At 39.1% G+C, this 22658-nt stretch overlaps 1 pseudogene; it reads left to right on the forward strand.

Annotated features, from left to right (window-relative positions):
• Positions 1-6147: 6147 nt before the first annotated feature.
• On the forward strand, positions 6148-22255 carry LOC144702500 (cytochrome c biogenesis CcmF C-terminal-like mitochondrial protein; annotated as a pseudogene).
• The last annotated feature ends 403 nt before the right edge of the window (positions 22256-22658 follow it).

Raw genomic sequence — 22658 nt, forward strand, 5'->3', positions numbered from 1 at the left:
CTTATTTTTGTTCAGATGCAGCAACAAGTCAGCAGAGGTGATTGTGTTGTCAATATGGGATAACCCACTATCGGTATTAGAGAGGATTGACTCAACAAAACCATGTATCATGCAGTAACAATACACTAAGGACATTAGTGCAGTTAAGAGTAAAGGCGACACAGCCTGTTGCCACATGGACCCATGAGTTAAAACATGATAGGTTGGAAGCATGGACAAATAAAACCTCAAAGAGATCACATGCTGCAGTCCATTCTTCAAGAATATGACACTATAAGGGTAATTTCTAACAATGGAGGAGGTTTGTTAGTATCAATCTGATTGTGCTGTTTACTGCTATGTTGTCTTCTGTGAGAGGGGACATGGTTTAGATAACGTATAAGAGTATAACTAAGACAATAAATGATGTGACCATATTTTCTGTCCCAATGTTCCGCATCATGTTTGACTGTAGGATACATATGATAGTAAATCCCACAAATTTCTGTGGTCCTCATCATCGATGTTCCATTGATCCCAATTTCATATGCGTGGAGTTGGTCATGTATGATGGTCAATATCATTTTTCACTTCTTCTACACTTGGACACAAAGTGGCGTGACTCTCATCCTTAATGAAGACCCATCAAGAACCAATGAGTATAATATGAATTATTGTGAACATTGTGACATAGAAAAGCTTTTGACCATCTCTATAATTATCCATCCCCAGTCTTTCAAGGCAATCCAATGACAATTCTTGTATTATGCCGGCTGGACTTACATCAGGATCCATTCTTAAGATGGTTGCATTGTTAACTAGCATTCTTTGGTTTTTCGTTTTCGTGAAATGTAAACTTAGTCGTATCAAAGTCATATAACTGATCACAACTGACTGCTAATCCTTACGTAGAGCCAAACTCACAATAATACTTGTGACTTAATGACAATGGAGCCCCCATCCGAACGAATATACATTGAAATTTTTATTGAATCTGGAAGGTTTCATGTGGCATTAAACTTCGATATCAAGGATTTAAAGCAGATAACTCTCATAATAAAGTCATACGTTTAGAATATTTTTTATGTTTTGTATAATTAATATATGATTTTTGTTTGGATGCTAATTACTTATCTTAGACTAGGCTTTCATTATTAGTTAACCATCACCTTCATTACAGTTTCAGCCTATCCCCACTACTTCTAAATACAAGAAAAATATAATTCTACGCTGGTGTCAAATCCAAAATCTATAAAAACTTAGATGATCGAAAAAATGTTGGTAAATCTACTAGCCTTCAATACCAAGAAAATTTCCAAAACTATTATTCTTTATCTATTATTAAAATTAAAATGTGTCTAGAAATTAGAGGTCATGGAAATGGAAGAGACGTATAAGTTGCTACAACTTAGGGTTAGGAACTTAATCCTTTCACGAGTACCTTCAGTTACAAATTCTCTATGTCCATCTACCTATTAAATTTAAATGCACCTTAACCTCAAGCTCAGTAGGTTCAGCCTCATATACTTCAATAAAACACTTAAAATTTCAGTATCTACTGATGGTTATCCAATTCTAATTCATGTAGTAAAATCCAGGAAGAAAAATAATCATCAAATGTAATTTAGATACATTATAAATATCCACGTTCAACATCCTTTGCATGATAAATTGGACACCGAAATCTAAAAAAGACTTTAATTTCAGTGATTTTGTATCTTATGTAGGAAAACCAATTTTTATATTTAAATATATTCAGTTATGTTTTGTTAGTAAACTACACAAAAATATTAAATTTTGCCTGCATAAAAAGCATCCTATGTGTTAAGATGAGGTTAAGTTGCATTTAATGTCTGATGGTTGGCATATTTCCTATTATTTTATGGTATAACTGCATTTTTTATAATTTTCTGCAAATAAAATATATTATCAGCGATAGGAAAACAGACACAAAAGATGTGCTTGTGTGATGAAAGAAGAAAAGTGTTTGCCCAAGGATTGTCCATGTAGAAGTGCCACCAAACTATTCATTGTATTTATTTCATTCATATAAAAGGATATTTATTTTATATCCTTTTATTAAAGGAATATATTTCTTTCTCATTTTTCCAGCATCACAAGCCCATTGTTATTTGCATGACTATTGAGTTATGGATGCTGAATATGCCTGCAAGTGCAGATATAAATACATACGTTGTATTTCAAAAAACTCTAGGAGAGAGAATTTGGTATTGGCATAGAGATTGGTTCACCAATGGAAATGGCAGAGTAAGAACAAAAACTTTCAGCCTTAGTAATAAGGTAAAAAACAAACATAAGGAGGGGGGTAAAAATGATAAATAAAATGCATCAAATAACTGCAAGGGAGAGTGTGGAAATATAGGGATAAGGATAGAGAATTATGATTAGTATTACGAGTACCAAATAGGTTGTGGAATTTGTGGTTGTCAATCAAGCTATTTAGAAGTACATCACTATTTTAATTGAACACCATCAAGTCACTTCCCAAGAAAAAAACTGTTCCGTTGAAAATATGTTTGCCAACTATGTGTGGATTTACTATACAGTTGGTCTAACAAACTCTTTGGATAATGATATCTTATCTTGCAAAGATTTTTATAATCAATAAAGAAAGCCTCGTGATGTACTATAAGTTCTGATGTGAGATTGGATTCTTTAATTGCTATACCTATATTTGTCTCGCACAACAATGTGATATAAATAGGGTTTGGCAGTCCCCATCCAGTCTGTACTTTTAGCAAGGACATAAACCTTATGTAAGGATCAGTCCAGTTCCGGCCTGATTTCGTCCAGTCCCAGGGCGGTCCCGATCCAGTTATGTTTACTAGACAAAGTCAAAAAACAAAATCTCAAGATAAAAATAGTAAGAACTTATCATCAAGAAGGAAATTTATTGCAAAGTCACTAATTGAGTCAACATTTATAAATACAAAGAAGAATAAAGAAAAAATAGAAAATAAAAGAAGATTGAAAGACAAATAATTGTACTATAAAGAAGAGTTAAAGAAGAAGGAAGGAAGATGAAAAGGAAGAAGGCAAAGTAACATAACGAGAAATAATAAAATCAGGATAGAGAGGAAGAAGGAAAATAGCAGGAAAAAGGCAATGCGGAAGAAAAAAGTAAAAGAAGACTAGAAAAGGAGAACAAGAATAATAACAAAATAGGAAGACAAGAAGATGGAAAGAAGAAGAAGGAAGAAGAATATGAATAAAATAAGAAGAAACGAATAATAAAAAAAGAGGAGAAAAGAGAATGAAGAAGAATGAATGATGAAAATAAGAAGAAAATAAAAAGAGAGGAAGACTAAAGAAATGGAGAAAACTTGACAGAGTAGTGTGTAGGGTGATAGATATAGAGAAAGAAGCGGGAAAACCTATGACAAATCAAACATGACAGAGTTGGAGGGGAGAAAGAAACTAGAATAAACATTACATATATAGATTGAGAGCAAGAAAGAGGGACTTAGAGAGTTGGGCGAGAGAGATATCATGAGAGAGAGAGAGCGAGAGAGCAAGAGAGAAAGAAAACTGGAGAGAGAGACGAGAGTGTGCGAGCGAGAGAGAGAAGGGGGGAGAGAGAATAGAGCATGAGAGAGAGAGAGAGTTGGAGAGAGAGAATAGAGCATGCGAGAGAGAAAAAGAGAGAGTGTGCAAGAGAGAGAGAACGTGAGAGAGAGTGTGTGTGAGAGAAAGAAGAAAGCGTGAGAGAGAGAACGTGAGAGAGAGCCTGTGAGATATACAAAGGAAAAGAGAGCATGTGTGAGAGAGAACAGGGGAGAGAGAAAGAGAAGAGAGCGCTGTGGAGTTGACCTTGGCTCTTGAATGGGTCCCATTGGTGTTTATTTCCCTCTCAGCATAGTTCCATCTTCCGCTTAATGTTCCTTTCATAAAAGGAAAATGTTAGACATTTAAAGTTAGAACGGGGGTTTTCTTTCTTCTGGCTTATTCTTCCCTCTTCTTGTCCCTTCTTCTCTCCCACCAAAGCCTGTGCTCCCAAGGAGTGGAAGCTGGGATTATATCCTAACATTTGGTATCAGAGCTTGAAGTCTGGTTGATGCAGGACCACGTACGAGACAGAGTCCTGCCGTCACCGAGGGTTCGTACTCGGTGTCGTAGGTGCGTCGGTGCGCGACGAAGGCACCAAGGGTTCGTCAGGCACGGGAATCCTATGAAGGCGAGCTAGGATGACAATAATCTTGGAGGGGGTGTAGTACGTGCAACAGCCGACGAGCAGGGAGAAGTCGACGCCCGGGGGTCGAAGGGGTCGCCCGGAGATGGGTAAGTGGACCCTCTGACCCTCGTCCGGATGGACGAGGTCGCTACGGTGCCGAACGGGGTATACCCGCCGGGTAATGCTCGCACGAGACGGGCGAACCCGACTCGCACCAAACCAGGAGAGACGCTCACGTATACGTTGTTTTCACTCAACCTCGCGCTCTCACCTACGTCTAATCCGAGCGTGGTGGAGGAAAATGAAGGTTTACTACGGGAAATAAGAGACGAGCAGAGGGCGGCGTACCTCGTCGTCCTGGCGGATCGGTTCTCTTCTTGTGTCAGAGGTCGGGCGGCGTGTCAACGGTGTTGAGGGAGAGGGGGCCTGAGCAGTTCCGACGTCGGGGTGGGCACAGTCGTCGTGTACGCTTTGTGCGACGGACATGACTCAATGGAAGTGGCGCCGCTGACTCGGGTCGACCGGTGCGCTGGCGGAGGGGCTGCCGGGTGATGCTCCAACGCTGGACGGCCCCGAGGGTACAACACACTGGACGACCGCAGCTGGCGTGGACCCGTCGGGCGCGCTTGCGCGAGGTGATGCTAGCAGCCAGCGAGCCACGAAGATGGCACGGTGAGAGGGCTCAGGTGATTTCTGCAGCGGCGGGCGCTTGCGAGTAGAACTCACGGTGGGATCTTTATCGCAAGTGATAGGTAGGCGTCGATGGTGGAGTCAGCTAGAGCTGAGCCGCGAGAGCTGGGAGGTCTAGGACGCAGGGCAGAACCAGAGGGGGGGAGAGACCAGGGCGGGTGCGCGCTTGTAGGCACAACGTCGCAGGGCCGGTCGGGCAGTGCAACTTGCTATCGCAGCACGTAGAGGACCTCTGGCGGCCGAAGGAACAGGGGTTGGGGCGAGAGTCACCTGCGGAGCTTCGTGGGGAGCAACTCCGGGGGAAGTGCGGGCAAGGAGCAATTGCGCCAGAGGGCGCAGGTTGGGCTGCTACGCGCGGCAGCGCAGCTGGCGAGCCGCCGCGCGGGGCGCGCGAGCCACGACGCAAGGGGAAATTCCTCTGGTCATTCAAAAAGACGCGGTGTTGAGCCACGACGCGACGCGCGCACCTCCTTCTCGACTGCTTCTTCTTCCTCAGCTGAGCTTGCTTCCTCTGGTCTTTTTCTTCTATAGGTTGAACCCTAGATTCCAGGGAGTGAGCTCACAACTTCTCAAAACCCAACGAGGGGAAATTCTTTCATTCAAAAAAAACATCGTAAGTTTCTTAGGGCACCCAACCTCCCTTTATATGAAGGGGGGGTGTGGGGGCCCTTTAACCAAAATAGCCTACTCTCTACTCAAAATAACCCTACGACCTAGGGCATATGGATGACTGGAAGACAAAAGGAAACGAAGATGAAACCGGGGCGAGGAGGGAAGATCCTTATAGGGTCAAATCCCCCCTCCGTACATGCGATGACAACGCATAAGAAAATGCAAAAACGAAGATCAAAACCAAAAGAAGATGAACGAGATGAAACACGAAATGATAAGGTGTCAGTTACCCGGAATACTTGAATCTGGGCGTGCGTACCGTCACCCTACCTTGTAGAACGGGCTGAACGCGGACGACCGGCGGTGTCGAGGGCGGCGGTGACATCTCCGAAGACGTATCCGGGGCTGGACCTGGTGCTGACGGAGACGACGGCGACGACTCTGAAGGCGGGTCCGGGGCTGTCGCCGGGGCTGCGCCATCACTGGTCCAAGGAGGAAGCATGAACATATCCATGCCACGAAGGGCTGGTGAATCTGTCACAAAAGTTGCTGGGATGTCTTCAGTATAAGGTGAGTTTGTTGGAACCTATCTCCGGATGCCCAGGTCTTTGGTTGAGACTGGACATGGTTTCCTTATTCTCTCCAAACCAAACTATTCTCTATGGGCTACGAGAATGCAAGTTCTGTTGGAGGCGAATGGCCCATGGGAAGATATTGAGGCAGAGACAGTGATGAAGATTAAGGATTTACAAACGTTGTCAGTTATCTTTGGCGCAATATCTGATGAGATATTTGCTCAACTGGATAGCAAGCTGATGACTGAGACGTTGATGATTTTGAAGATGAAGAATTTGGGAGGTGCTTGTGTTTAGAAGGCTAGAGTGCAAGCCCTCAAATGCGAGTTCGAGCTGCTCATCATGGGAGAAGATGAGCCTATAGCTGATTTTATAGGGAAGCTGTCCAAGGTCATCACTCAGCTAAGGACTATGGAGAGAAGTTGTATGAAGGAGACGCGGTGGCCAAGGACTCGGATCTACTCTGGCAAAATTTGACTCCATTACATTCTCCATTGAGCAATTTGGGGAGTTGGAGTCAATCAGTTGGAAGAACCTGTGGGATTTCTCAAGATTCATGAAGACAAATTGAAGGATCACCAATCAAGAAGAGAGGAGCAAGTTCTGCTAGCAAGATATATCAGAAAGGGCAAGAAGAAAGATGAAGGTGAAAGCTCTCGTGGCCGTGGACGTGGGCGTGATAGATGTAGAGGTCGTGACCAAAATAGTGATGGCTATGGATGGGGCAAAGACGATGACTACAGACCTTGAGATAAGTCAAAAATTAAATGTCACAATTGTGACAAATTTGGGAATTTTGCTTCTGAATGCCACATGGGAAAAAATTAGGAGAAGGCAAATTTGGCCAAACACCGAGGAGAAGGGTGAGAAGGCCTTATTGATAACGTTGACAGAGCCTTTGGATCATGTATTACTCCAGGGGAGCGAGGGAGATCTTCTGATCCCTAATATGTGGTACCTCGATATCGGGGCTAGCAACCATATGACGGGAATGAGAAGTCTGTTTTATCAGCTTGATGAAGCTCACCTTCACGGTATTCACTTTGGCGATGGGTTGAATGTAGATATTCAAGGAAAATGAAGCATCATACAATCAATAGGGGAGTATCAAGGTGGAGGAGAAATCACGCTCAAACATTTGAGTATTGGGCAGCTTGATGAACAAGGCTGAAAGACTGTGATGGAACATGAACACTTTGATCATATACGATCAATTGGGGAGAGGGCTGGCTCGTATAAAGAAGATGAATGGTCGTTTATATCAGTCGAAGATAAACACAATCTAACGTTTTTTAGTTTTAGTTGATGATTCTTCTCGAGTATGTCATGAGCACCATGGGCATCCCAACCACCAAGCATTGAAGTTGTTGGCTGATCGATAGATGGTCAAATGATTACCTTCTCTACCATCTCCAGAATAGTTCTGTCAAAGTTGCATATCAGGCAATCATTTGAGAGCTCCATTTCCATGTTCATAAACATGTAGAGTGAAGTCACCAGTTGAGTTGCTGCACGTTGACTTATGTTGATTGTTGATGATATTAGTCGACTCACTTATGTGCCTTGCTAATGAAGAAGTGTGAAGCTCTTGGTGCTTTCATAGAGTTTAATGAGATCGTAAAAGGAAAGAAGAATGTGAAGGTCACAGTTCTTAGGGCTGATAGAGGAGGGGAGTTTGCTTCAACAGAGTTTACAGCTTATTGTGATAATCATGGGATAAAGAGATACATGATGGTCCCGCATCCTTCGTAACAGAATGGGGTCATTGAGAGAAGGAATCAGACGATTATGTCCATGGTCTGATCTATGTTGAATGGGAGAACCTACAAAAGGAGCTATGGGGAGAGGCAGTGAGTACTACCGTGTACCTCATGAACCATGCTCTGACTAGAAGCCTAGAAAGAGGTACACCTTATCAAGTTTGGACGGAGTCAAAGCTTAAGGTTGCATACCTTAGAGTTTTTGGCTGCCTAGCTCATGTGAAAGCGCTAGGAGGGCACTTGTACAAGTTGGATGACTAAAGCAAGCCTATGGTCTTCATCATTTATGAATTTGGGTCTAAAGATTATTGCTGTTATGACTATGTCAGTGGAATGTTGCATGTTGATGGCCATCCAATCGAGAAGTAGATTTATGTTGATGGCCCTGACAGCCCACAAGGAAGAGGACGTATTAGGGCTAGAAAATTCTAACAAAGAAGCAAATTCATTTTGCCTGAAAAAGGGTCTTGAAGCGTATCTTGCGCCATGTAATTTGTCATTCATTGGGAATTACTTTGCCTTAGTAAAACTGAAAACATCATTGTAAACTAATCACTTTGGTTTAAGGAATATAAAAGTTATAGTAAAAATAACACCATAACTTGAATCAAATCAATTAAGTTAGCATATAGGTAAAAAGTACTATTCAAATGCTGAACTCATGAACCTAATGATTCAAATTACATGTAAATGTACACATATAAAATGATGTGAAAATATCCCATGCTGGAATCATGTTTAGTCCTTTAGAAAGAACACATGAGTAGTAAAATCTCTTATCCCAGTTCGTAGGTTTATCTTCCGTCAAATTACACTTTGATTCATGTTGTATTTAGAGAAAAATTTGACTCTAGGTTTTATCATAATGTCAGTTATACCTTTAGAACTGTAAAAATAGTGTGGAAACATTGAGATATTAATTCCTTCATAAACATTTTCCATAGTTCTTAGTAAATATATTGACCATTTCTCTCGCATTCTATTTTAAGCATTATCTTTGAATTAGCCCTTTATTCTAGCGAGTACTAATGAGTAGGTCAATGATGAATGATTGGTGTATATCAATATAAATATATCAAATATCCCCTGAATCTCACCCATTAGGGAATTAGGAGTGATAAGTCCAAATTTAGGGGTTTTATGTCGTTGTTTGATGGCTGGCACGGGCAAGCACCAGGAGTGCATGCGGGCGCTGGCAGACAGCCACGGGCGCAGGACGCGTGGGGCGCAGCGGGGCGTGCACAGGCGCGAGCAGGACGGGCGCACGTGGGGGTGCATGAGGCGTGCCAAGGTGCGCGTAGGCAGAATGAGTGCAGGCGGGTACGAGCGGGGCGTATGCACACGGGCGCGCACAGGTAGGCGCACGCGGGCGCGCGTAGGTGGGCGCACGCAGGGGCGCATGGGGCGCGCGCAGGCGCGTGCCGGCGGGTGTACACAGGCTCGCGCGCAGATGCACGCTGAGCGCGAGCAGGGGCTGCGCTGGGAGGGCACTGGGCGAACCCGGGGCGTGTGGAGGGGCGTTGTCGGCGGCAGGCAACGGCGGCGGTGGGGCGATAGCTGCCAAGAAGGGGCTTCTTGGATGTTTCTTGGGCCTAACAACCCAAGATTCCCAAGGAGAGGGCGCTCTTGGCCTGCGGAGGGGCGGTCCTTGGAGGTGGTTGGTGGAATCTTGAGGAGGAACGACGGCGGCGCATACCCGGAGTGGTCTCGACGGTGACGGCTGACGACGCTTCTCCCTTGATGACACTTTCTTGAATCCTTGAGACCCTTCGGTGTGATCTCGACGGAGGGCTTCTTGGCTTCCAGAAAGGAACGAATATTTGAATCTTTAGGCAACCCGGAGTGATCTTGACGGGTCGTTGAAACACGGCGTCACAGAGTGATCTCGACATGACGATGCGGGCTCTAACCACGGAGTGATCTCAATGTGGGCGAGGATAGCCAATTCCTCTCTACACTCTACTCACTAAGATAGGTGGAGACACAAGTTGGGAATTTCTTCAACAAATGACTCAAACTTTCACTTGGGCATGCTATCCCCTTATCTAATGAGGATAGGTGCCAAGTGAGAACGTGGGGGAGGATGAACCGTCGCGTGACGGGGTTCGGCCTCTCTTACACGGTTACAATTGAAAGTAAAAACATGAGAAGGACGAGGCCCAACACCGGCCCAGTCCATAAAATCCATAAATAAAAATAACGAAAAGATAAAACAAATAAAAGGGAAGATATGATGCTTACGTGGAGTACTTAAACTCCTGGTCGCGAGCATCGATGCGGCAGCTCGTCGTGGCTGGAGATGTCCGGGCTTGGTGTCCGCTGGATGGTCCTCCATTAGAGTAGTGTCAACATGAGGACGTGTGGCTCTAACCCACGCAGTGGTCTCGACGTGGGACGAGAGTAGCCACTTTCTCTCTCTACACTCTAGTTCCTATCTATCTCTATTTCTCTAAGAACTAAGGTAAAGAACACACAACTTCGATTTCAACAAAGCCTGCCTTCACTTGGGCATGCTATCCCCTTATACAGTGAGGATGGGTGTCAAGTGAAGTCGTGTAGAGGACGAACCATCACGAAACGTGGTTCGGCCTCTACTCAACAGTTACAAGTAAAAGGAAAATATAACATGGACGAGGCCCAAACACCGGCCCAGTCTGTAAAATCCAAGAACAAAAAATAGAACAAGACAAAACAAATAAAATACTAAAATAGGGGATGCTTACGCGGAGTACTTAAACCCCTGTTTGTGAGCATCGGCGCGAGCGGCCCGGCGTGGTTGGACACGTCTTATCCCGACGTCAGCTGGATGGTCCCCCAGCAGATTCCCGTTTGAGCAAAATTCAAAAGTGATGATTTTTTATGTCCTGAAGAAGTTACTGGTGATAGGGTGAACAATGGTTGGCACACGAACGCAATGTGATGGCCTATTAGCTTACTCCCATAATTTGAGAGACTGCTCCAATGACTAACTCATGTAAATTACCATCCTACTTCATTATTATGATAGACCAAGAAATATCTGAAATAAATACAGCTAGTCATTTAAAATATATAATCATTATTAGATGACAATAAAATATTACTGCCCCAGGAAACATCTGGAGTACACCTTGGATCCATTTTCTTCGTAATATTACCATTTGTTAGGAAAGATAACATCAAACACAAAATAAAATAGTTTTTCACATTCTACAACTGTACACAAAAAAATACTGTATAATTGTATATATATATCCATCTTTTCTTTTACCGTTGAACCCCGTAACCCTTATACATTGTAGAAAATTAGGGCTTGTCCGCCCTTGCAGTATATGTTCTGTCCAAATCTAGTTTTCTTGTTTACTCTGCGCTTTTACTCACATTCGAAGCTTTCTCCATGGAGATTTGAAGCTCTCACACTGGTCTCGTGGAGGCTCATTGCAACATTCAGATCTCTCCCTTGCCCTGGTCTATTTACTTTCACCGTTCAATTCTTAAAATATATAAAGTTCAATGATAATTTATCCATAAATGAATGAAAATGTGACAGATATATCATGACATTCCTTATTTCAAACACTCACGTGCTTTGTATGATTATAAATTACTTGTAAATCTATGATATTGGTTAATGTTATTACTATTTCATGCACAAAATATGAAATAAAGCATTGTTGTGTAAATTGATGGTAGACGCTGATCTTCCAAAATTTAATGTTGGCTTTGAGCACAGTTTTTTCCTATACTTGATTAGTTTATTTCCCCAAAAAAATGATGAAAGAGTGTTTTGAATATATTATGTTAAAAATTCTGAGTAGTTTATTATTAAATAAAACATCATAGTTTATGTTGTATCACCGTAATTCCACCCGGTATCATCAGATTTTGCTCAAAGTCATATGTTTTTGAATTTTTGGGGATAATGAGTTTGTTTTCACTGATACTATTTTGCTTGTAGAAGTTAAGTCATTAAGCTTTTATTATATTTTTAGTTTTGATCATGTGCATGACTCATCGAGATTATCAATGAGAATTAGATGATCAAGGCATAAAAAATGGGCGTATTTTGGTTTGGATTGGATCTTGTGCATCGGCCTAATTGGTCCTGGAGAGGTATATAGACCTGAAGCACATGAAAATTCACATCTTTCCCAGATCTGAACCAAGTAGCCCCCATGTAGTCGTAATTTATCTTGATGCTTCATCTCAAACCACAAAGTTATCCAGGGCCCAAAAAATACTTGTGGCTAGGACACTTGTAAAAAGCAAGACTCAAATGTCGGAGTAAAAAAAAAAGCCTAAGATTTAATCTAAGTGACATAAATTTGAGATTTGGATACATTAAAATTAGTTGACTTATGGCCCTATGTTGAAGGATGAAGTAACAATGAATAAGAAATAAAGACAAATAGATTTGATTGAAGAAGTAATGGATAAATAGGGATAAATTTCTAGTTTTTATATTTTCATATTTTTTGATTTTTAATTTAATTTTATTATTTCTTGTAGAACAATAAACAAAGATTTGACCACATTCGGAGAAAAATTCCTCTACACATCTAAAAAAAAGGATACATGATGCATAAAGGCTGTGTTTTTGGTTTTGTGGCCATGATTGACAATCATGAGAGTTTTCTGGCAGTAAGAAGTAAAATAATAAGTAACTTAATTAGTTAACATACACAAAACACAAAATATTTAGTATTTCGTAGATTTAACACAATCAATAGGTTGATTTTGTAACACAAATGATGTTATATATCATCAAAAAACTAACTCGGATAAATTATTCTATCTCGGATTTATGGATTGGAAATTATTGTAAAACTCATTTTCTGATATTTTTACAACCTTGACCAATAACTTCATTGCATCATGTTTGTTGAGCTGTCTTCTATTGCAAGAAGAAAGGATGATCCCATCTTAATCACTTAATTGCTTTTGTAAATCTTTTGATAAGAGTGAGTTAAGCCTACTTTCATCACACAATCAAGACTACTAGGTTATCTTCAAAACACAAAGTTTTGTACTTGCAAGCCCTCTCTGATGTCGAGTTGAATAACCAAATAAACCACCTTGAATTGAATTAAACTGGGTGAGAGTTAGGGGTAAAGCCATTCAGGAGTTGATATGGATAAACTCTGTGAACTCATTCGCGAAGAGTGCGTACTGTATATCCTTCTTGTCGCCCAATTAATCGTTATATGATACACCGTGCCCACCATTTGAGCAGGATAATATATTGCTATTCTATCTTGACTTTTTGATGTCCTTCTTTAATATCACACGGATACGAATATTTATGATACATGTTTCAATATAATTAATCATCATGTTATGATCTGATCATAATTCACTTATAATTTCACATGTCGTTTGACTTGATTCTAAGCATCAAATAACATAACGATGAATTTTGAATGAGGTGTAATGTGTATTGGCTTGCATCGCACATCTTTCCATTAATCTCCCACATGGACAAAACCAATCACTCTGGTTCAATGAGGTGCAATGGTTGAATGAACATGTTGCATTTTAGAGATGCACAAAACTTGTTAACCTATTTCTCAATTTAAATCTGTACTATATGGTTGATCGATCAAACTTTATCCATCATCATATATACTCCTCTAACACATTTACAATATAGTGGATATTCCTCATAATTTTCTTTACCATCTGATGATACCATAACATTTTTGTTTGTAGAATTTAAACAAGTCTTAAATCTGGGGTAATTTACTGTTGATTAAATCAGTCATTCTTAGTGTGACATTAAATACTGTTTATACCTCCATTTTTTTATCAATTATAACTGAACCAGGCAAGTAAGGGTTTTGACCACAGATAGAAAATTTGCCACACACACATGTAATATCTTTGTTTACGGAAAGAAAGGAACATGTAGAAATGGGAAAATTGTTTTATATAATTATTTAATGGTTCCCAGATTTTGGGATATTTTATTTTATACTAGTTTATGAATGAAATCAAAACACACTCTTTAGATATTTGTGTTCATTTAATTATCTATAATCTCTGTGAAGATCGCGTCTTCACCAATTGCCGACAGATGCATGTGCAACAGGAATGATTAGTGCATTGCATTGATGAGGGCAAATCAGGGTGCCATTTTTAATATGATTCTAAATTTAATTCCCTTATATTAAATAAAATTTTGATTATAGAAACTTATTCAGGAGGAATTCCTGACTCACCCAAAACTTGCCTAAGTCTAAAGATAGTCCTCAAAATGAGACATAGAACAAATGGAGACACAACAAACTGAATACAATGGACAAAAAAGGATTTCAAATAAGATGGGAAAGTAAATAAATTTTTATGAGTAATTGTTTGGGATGGAACGGAATATAGAGAATAGATAATTGCAGATTATGAAAATGTAGACCAAAGTTGAATATTTTTAACAAGATTTTTATCTCTGTTCAATGCTGGAAACAGCTGATTAAAATTTTATGTTGGTCTCAGTTTCAGCCTGGTTCTTGCCTGATTGAATTGCATGTGCACATGTGTCCTAAAATATAAAGTACGGATCATCTGGAATCGACAAATTATTTTACACTTTTTTTATCTCACGGTGTGCCATGTATGTGCGGAGGAGGGGAGGGCATCAAAAATCCATATTTGTTGAATGTGTCCAGTTCATCTAGCCTAGTACCTTATTCATCACAATAAGTCATTGGATTTGTTTCATTATGCCACGGGTTCCTGGGTTCTTTTTATAACATAGTTAGAAGATTAATTAGCCATTATTGGCTCCCATTTGTAAATGCCACGATGGGCCTTTACAAGATGATTGGGAAAAAAGTCATTGGTGATAAATCACACTGACTAGATTTTGACATCCGACATAGGGAGTTAATTATAAATAAAAACTAGAAAACATTATAAAAGCCTTTAATAAATCTATAAAAAATTATTATCAAATAAAGTACACATATCAATGAATTTGCAGTCAGAACATTTTAAGCCCTATCACAACATTTTAAGTTAAGTATGAATTGGAAAGGGGCATCTATTTTAGGCCCCCAAACCAGATAGAGCTGGGTGACCCCTTCTCCACACGCATAGGCCAGTGCCTAATTTTATGTTAAGTATAAATAGGGAAGGGACATCTATTTTAGGCACCCAAACCAGCCATAGCTGGGAGACCCTTCCCCACATGCACAGGCTAGTACCGCACATGCAGGGGACATACACCTCCAACTTTGGGCCCCCTTTAGGGGAAAATAGCTCCACAACCAAATATATATATTAGAAAAAAAACATATCATTTTTCACAATTAATCGCATCAACCTCTGAGCGATCAACAAAAGAGGAGGGTATCGCTATGCACTCCCAGGGATTAACAAATGGGGAGGGATTAACTATCGGAGAGAAATCTATTACCAAAGATTTCTAAGGGTCTATAGTAAGGGAAATGAATTCATAGGAATAGGGCTGAGAAAAATGTCGATTCACTTGATGTTGCAGACAAAGTGGATGACATTTAATAAAAATAGAAATCAATTCTGAAGGTGGTATTTGTCAATCCAAAATTATGGTTATTGGGAACGATTACTAAATTCTATTGGGACATAAAGATGGAAGAATTGCTTTCCTAATAAGATATATGCTTATATGCACTTCATAGAACCCTCCCCTCGAATTAAAGATTTTGAAGTGCTGACATATGGCTTTCTACTCTTGCTAGAGCAGTACGCTTACAATATTGAGTCACAATACGCAATATTTGCTATGGGTTATATCATGAAATTAGCTAATATTAATGATATCGCATGTACTTAGGGAAGGCTATTCCATTGTATGAAATTTTAGGTAATAGAATACCCAAATAAATGATCTGTTTTAATGTTGAAAAAATTGTGAGGTTATACGGCAAAAATATCAGAATGTAGTGATCAAAGGTATCTTCATAAATATATATTATGACTTCGATGAAACCAAACCCCTTAAATCAGACTTCTTTCCTATTACTACTATATATGACAATATGATTGGAGATATTATCAAAGTTATGTATTTTGATATTAGAAATGCTAATCTACCTGATATTAAAACACTTAAGTACAGAAAGTGTTGCATATCCTATAGATAAACACACTTAAAGCCGAATATAAACATAAATGTAGGCCTTTCATTATTGCCGATATAGAGACTGTAATGTTGGATGAAATTCATGTCCCTTATGCGGCTGGTTACTTGGTGGTGAATCCTGGTGATGATCTGACTTCCATCCTTGCTATTCGATTAATAGATTCTTTAGTGAGGATCTCATATTTTTCTCTCCCAATTTGAAGAAAGGAGTGAGAAAATGTTGTCTGATTTTATCCTTAATTTGGAAGAATATGTGAAATCAAATAGGGTGCTTCTCACTGTTTATTTTTACAGTTTTTCATGTTTTGATGACATTTTTGTTATAAAATATTATACGGATCGTGATGATAAGTCTAAAATCAAATTCTTGATGTGGAATCATAGACTATACGTGTTGAAAGTCTATGTTGGAAATAATTTATTAACCCATTTTAGAGATTATTACACATTGCTTACTAGCACTCTTGACTCATTGTCGAAAACGTTATGCCCTGAATTAGGTTTTAAAGGTTCTATCCCACATTCTTCTTTGAGTGTCGATATTCATACTGATCATTGAGAGGCTATAGTTCACTATCTTCGTCAGGACTTTCTTATCTTAGGAGGTGTGATAAAAAAGGCTCGAGATATTTATTTGTCTAATTATGAGATTGATATCGAGGATGTGATAACAGTTTCAGCCCTTTCCCTTAAAATCTTTATCAAGAAATATTTTGATGAAATTTTTTTCATATCAGTATAACTACTAGAAACCAACACACCTTTATTAGGCAAGGCTATTATGGAGGGCATGTCGATGTATATAAGCCATATGGTGAAAATCTTTACTACTACGATGTGCAGTCTCTATATCCTTAAATAATGAAATCCAATCCGATGCTTTCAGGGGTCCCTAGCTGGCATAATAATTTGGAAGAGTCTGATTTGGAGAACTTATTTAGATTTTTTGAAGCCTATGTTGTATCTCCAAGCACTATAGAACATCCATTCTTGCCATATAAGGACAAGTTTGGTACTTTAATATGCCCTACAGGTAGATTCATTGGAGTCTTTTATAGCAAAGAGTTGAAGTTCTCACGTAATTTAGGTTATGATATAATTCCTTTAGGGGCTATTTGTTTGACAAAAAAACTAGTCCTTTTGAAGGTATCATCTCGGACCTATGGAAAAGCAGACTCGATGTTAATAAAAAAGGTGATGAACAAATGACATAGATTCATAAAATACTAATGAACTTGCTCTATGGTAAATTTGGTATGAATTCTGAAAGTACTGTAACGGAGATCTGCAATAAAAAATAACGAGGAGTTAATGATGAAAAAGACACATTTCAATCTATAGAGAAGCTTACCAATCATTACTATATTATTAATTCCATTACGATTGTTACTATGTAGACGATGATGACTGGAAAGCTCCTAAGATGTGGGTCGTTCACTTGGCAGCTGCTATCATGGCTTGTGCTCGTATGCATATGCATCCACACATAGCTATATCAGATTGTTATTATACTTATAGTGACTCCTTAGTTATAGGAAGTCCTCTGACTATTTAGTCTCTTCCACCAAATTGGGTAAGTTTAAACTAAAAACCATATCAAGAAAGGTATCTTCTTAGCACTTAAAGCTACATGTTTGAAATAGAAGATGAGGGAACTATTCTTAAACACAAGGGGCCTGCAAAAGATTTAATCACAACATATTGGTTTAAAAAGCAATTCGCAGATCCATTAATAATGAAGCAGATATCCACTGAATCCAATTTCCGAATAGATTGCAAAACTATGGATTGGAAATAAGAATATGAACATATGACTAGGGCTACCACAGAGTTTGAAAAGAGATAATGTCTATGATGCAAATGAGGACTGGGTAGGTGCACGCTCTAGAAATATCATTGACCTAGCCACTCAAGATGTTAATACTATTCTTAAATAAGAGTTATTGACTAATAAGAAGCCCTGATAAATTTACCCTTTAACTTAATCCGGGAAATGCTTTAAAGTGATACAAATAGAATCCGATGAATGCTCAAAATAGACTGTAATGAACAGCCCCACTCAGACTGAATGGGAAATATCAGCTAGGTGGATAGGCCTTTCATCACTTTGACTTCCTTCTCTTTGGTGGAGTGAGTGATGCCCCCCCAAGGGCAGCACGAACAAAGCTAAGGAGTTGCTTGGAAGTGGGGGTTGTGCCTTTAAGAGGGTTGCATCTTCCTCTTGTGGGAGAGACTCTCACTTGAGGTTCAGTCACACCATCAATCTAAACCCTCTTCTGAAGCCTAGGTTGAGCCCCACAGGGTAGCCTCCTATGAGAGAGACTAGGTGGCTAGCAGCACACCATCAACCTAAACCCTCTTCTGAAGCTCATTCCTGTAGTTCAAGAGTGAATAAGGAAGTGCAAGGCTAGCTGACAGCTGTTTGATGAGCTCATACCTCTCTATAGCCATATCCTTGTCATGAGCTGGACTCAAACTAGTGTGCCCCAGCATCTGGCTTTCAATTTACCGATCGTGACTTTTGTTAACCTGCATCACCTAAATCATCAACCAAAGACTAATGAGGGTAGACTACATCCAGGATGGCATGAACCACAAGGTCCTCCTCCTACCTTTTCTTTTATGAATCAATCAAAGAAAAGAAAATGATAGCCAAGAATACATGAATGATATAAATAGACCAAGATCCAATTTATTGGTGAACTGACCCATTTTAATTATAAATTAATGATACTTTTGGGCCTTTCCCACAGTAGGTACCCCTCCATATTTGATTAATAAATAACTTACCACACCACGACCTAAGAATTCAACCTCCTCGTCTTCCAGCATGCACTTTAGCAGTCAATCACCATGAGGTAAGAACGCAGTTTACTCTTGGGGAAAGTTTTCTGTAAACCCTAGAATAGACGTATTAAGACACCTACACCAAAAAGCTGTTTAATCCAGATTTAGCTATTACGTCATATACATAAATATGTCCATTTCGTCCAAATACAAATCCATTAATACAAACTAGAGTAGACCTATGCCTATAGTTCCATTTGTTTTAACAGATCCTAATATTCTATCTAATGCATCATTATTTACTTACAATTTTTTTAAAAAGCTTAATTCTTTCATGGGTAGTTCATTATTGATTTCATTTTCCAATATAGATAGCACTAAGTTCCTTAAGAGGCACCGCATCTTTAACTCCCTAGTGTCTTTTTCTTTTAGTAATGCACGCTGCAATTGTGAATTCTGTTCTCTAGAAGTTTCTTAAATTAATTCCACTTCATATCATTATAAGGCTCATCAGAATCAATCACTTGGTTACCGCACATAGAATAAATAATGTTTGATACTACTATAATCCATTTATTTTTATCTTTAGCTGGTGAAATGGTATGAAATAAAATATTAGGATAATCAGATGTCAATGGGATAGACTCATTACTTATGTTATTTAATTCTTCTGGAATAATGAGTTTTTCATTAATAAAATGATAAATGATTTTAAGTGGATCACCCATATTAATAAAGACCTTGGTGTATATATCAGATACTACTTTTACGTAAGGTGGAGCTGTGAAAAAATTATCATGTACGGCATAGATATCAACGTGTTGATTCAATAATGATTGCAACACTTTCATGGCTACATATGCATCCTTTTGATGAATGAAGTTTGCGAATGTTGCTGATAGTGTTTTTCGCTTATCCCGTATCGTGGTTGCATATACTTAAAGTAGCTTTTTGTCTCTTATTCGTACTCCATTCATTAACACTTATACTTTCTTTTTTGAAAGCCATATAATCCTGTTTTTTAGTGAAAAAAGGTATGCTATAGAAAATAGCTCTATCCTTTGTGAACAAAGCCAACTAACGATGTTAATCAATTTCATTAAATTGACTATGTCTGGGTATTTATGCATCCAAAATTCATAGCTAAGTCTAGCGAGGTTATACATATCCTTTCTACTTAGTAATTTCCCTTATGAGATCCAAATATATTTGTATGTTCTGATCAATGTCGTCCCATATATCAATGACATAAAAAATAGCTTAATGAGCTTTAAATCTAACTTAGATTCAATGATTTCCGTCTTTTCCTTATCATTTATTCGACGATGAATAAATTCCTTAAAATCCTGTTACAAGTAGGTATTTACAATGTGTATTTTACCATCAGAGTGAGGAATAAGATTCATCCTTAAAGCCATTTTCTCATTAAGTAATAAGTAACTCATGATCTGGTAGGCACTTGCAGAGGCATCTAGGGTTATTGGTATTTTATTATATTCTTGAACTACATCATCACACAGGACCTTGGCTATGAACTGAAATGGATCGCTAGCACCCTTAGTGAAGCTTAGTCAACTCTCATCAGAAGCATATATGAAACTCTGCTTTTCCTTATACCATTGAAGAGCTTCATCATAAAGATCTAATTTCCTATACTTAAAGGCAGTTGAAGAGGCTACTATGTCCTTTACTGATTCTTTGCACCCTTTTACCTCTTGAAGATTATTGGAAAATACTATTAAAGCTCTAGATAGATCACACTCATGAAAGTGGAAAATACCTGAGTGGTAAATTCCACCACGAAAGTCCATAAATGCAGGCAGATAAAAGACATAATCCTCGTATGCGGACGCTAGCGTGATTATAAAATCCTCATACCTAGCTTTTTTTACCCTAATAGATGATTCTTTTAAGAGAGCATCAATGCGACAAGTTCCCTCTATAGCCTTATTCTAGTAAAAAGCTTTCCCTAGAAGATCGAAGGCTTCTTTCAGATTCATGTGGGCTAGTATTCCAGGCATAAAAGACCCAGTTTTTTCAAAGTGGGATGATTCTTCTTAATGAACTTCAATCCCTTATCATTTATCTTAAATCCTTGGTTCTGAAACCCATTCAATATGGATCAAATTTCCTTATTTTTATGACTGATATCACATTCCTTACTACTATCAACTAAACTACTTGTCATTTTATTCTTATTAATTATATTAGCCCATGTTATAAATATTCTATCTATGAGTCCCAACAATGTAGATACCCTCACAACCGAGTTCTCTTGAATGCTGTGGAAGGCATCTCCGAAGGCATATTTAAGGATAGCTTCTAGTGTATATTCACGAAACTGAACAATAGTGCTATTATAAAGTTTTTTAGGAATGTGTTTCCTCATATAGTATTTGGAATCAATGAGGTTCTTTTCATTGGATTTTCTAGTTATATGTTCAATCTCCATTTGTAATTCTATTAAATCCTACTCATTCCATTTATCACTTATTTCATTCTTCTTTTAGTCATTCAATTTCTTATAAACTTGTGTATTAAATCTATATTTTTCTACAATATATGGTAACATTTTAACTATATCCTTATACAATTGATTCCAAAAGCCATTAATTATATTATCATTACTAGTATAATAGAACCTCCTCATATTGGAATAAACCCTTCTGAATTGGTTTCTATTTTTATTTAAAGTCATGAAATTTCTCTGCAATATCAAGTGGATCAATACCTTTCTCAACCCTATTCATATGAATTCAGTTCCCTTACTACACACCCTTAGAGATCTATTGTAAAAGCTTTCTCTCTGATAGTTAATCCCTCCTCATTTGTTTATCACCTGGGAGCGCATAGCTATACCCTCCTCTTTTGTTGATCGCTCAGAGGTTGATGCGATTAATTGTAAAAAATGACATGTTTTTTTGATCTATATTTTTGGTTGCGGAGCTATTTTCCCCTAAACGGGGCCCAAAGATGGAGGTGTATTTTAATTAGGTTTTGAAAAAACTAGGCAACACTTTTAATTGAAAGGTACAAAGTGGTAGCGTTTTATCTTTGGCTCCTAAATTCATTTCTGGGGTGTGCTCCGTTTACTATTATTTTGTACTTTCTTCTCTTTACCACGCAATAGGTCAGCAAAGCATGAGTGTGCACATAGCGCTTGTACTACCTACCAAACCCTTCGGCCTAAGGGAAATGAGCAACGATGAAATGACAAGAAACCAGGGCACCGCCATATAGAAAGAAGAGTAGAAGGTTTGGGACCTTCCGCTTTACCCATCCCCTCTTCGTCGGGGAGTACGAGTTGGGGGGGTGTGCTGCAAGAAATAGGACATGAAGCATTATGTGCCTTACCAACGAGCCGACTACTGACAACCAAAAAGTTAACATGAAGATTCATATTTCACATGGAGGAGTGTGCATTGTTTGGGGTGTTCTTCTGTTGTGCGACCCGATGGCTTATGTGCATCTTGTGGTCGACACCTCCTATTTGTTCAGGGCAGGCATCGTGAACTCTGATTCGATCTGGGTATTCAATCACGACGCTGAGATGCTCAGTTGACTCATTCACCTTGAAAGGAAGACGGCTTATTCAAAAATTAGCGCTAAGGGTTACAAAGTATTAGATGAACAAATGCAAATGGGTGCAAGCCGCGCTGCTTGGAAACACCCAATGCTGACCACACTGAGAGACAAGAAAGCGAAGGTAATGCCAGTTGGCAAAGTGTCATTTAGCATCCCAAGCCGTACCGAGAGGTCTTGATAATATTATCTATGTTCGTACCGCTCCTCGTGGAGTAGGTCCCGCATCTAACCAGCCCTTTTTACTAGGGAACAGGATAATTCCTACTCCCGCTGGCAGGCCAGCCGGGCCATGAGCGCGATGGGAATGGGCTTCCCAAAAAGCCAGCCCGAGCTGGGGTCAGCATAGAATGAAGGGGATGCCCCTAGTTGCCAAAGAAAGC

This window comes from Wolffia australiana, chromosome 4 (assembly GCF_029677425.1).
Source record: "Wolffia australiana isolate 7733 chromosome 4, ASM2967742v1".
NCBI lineage: Eukaryota > Viridiplantae > Streptophyta > Magnoliopsida > Alismatales > Araceae > Wolffia > Wolffia australiana.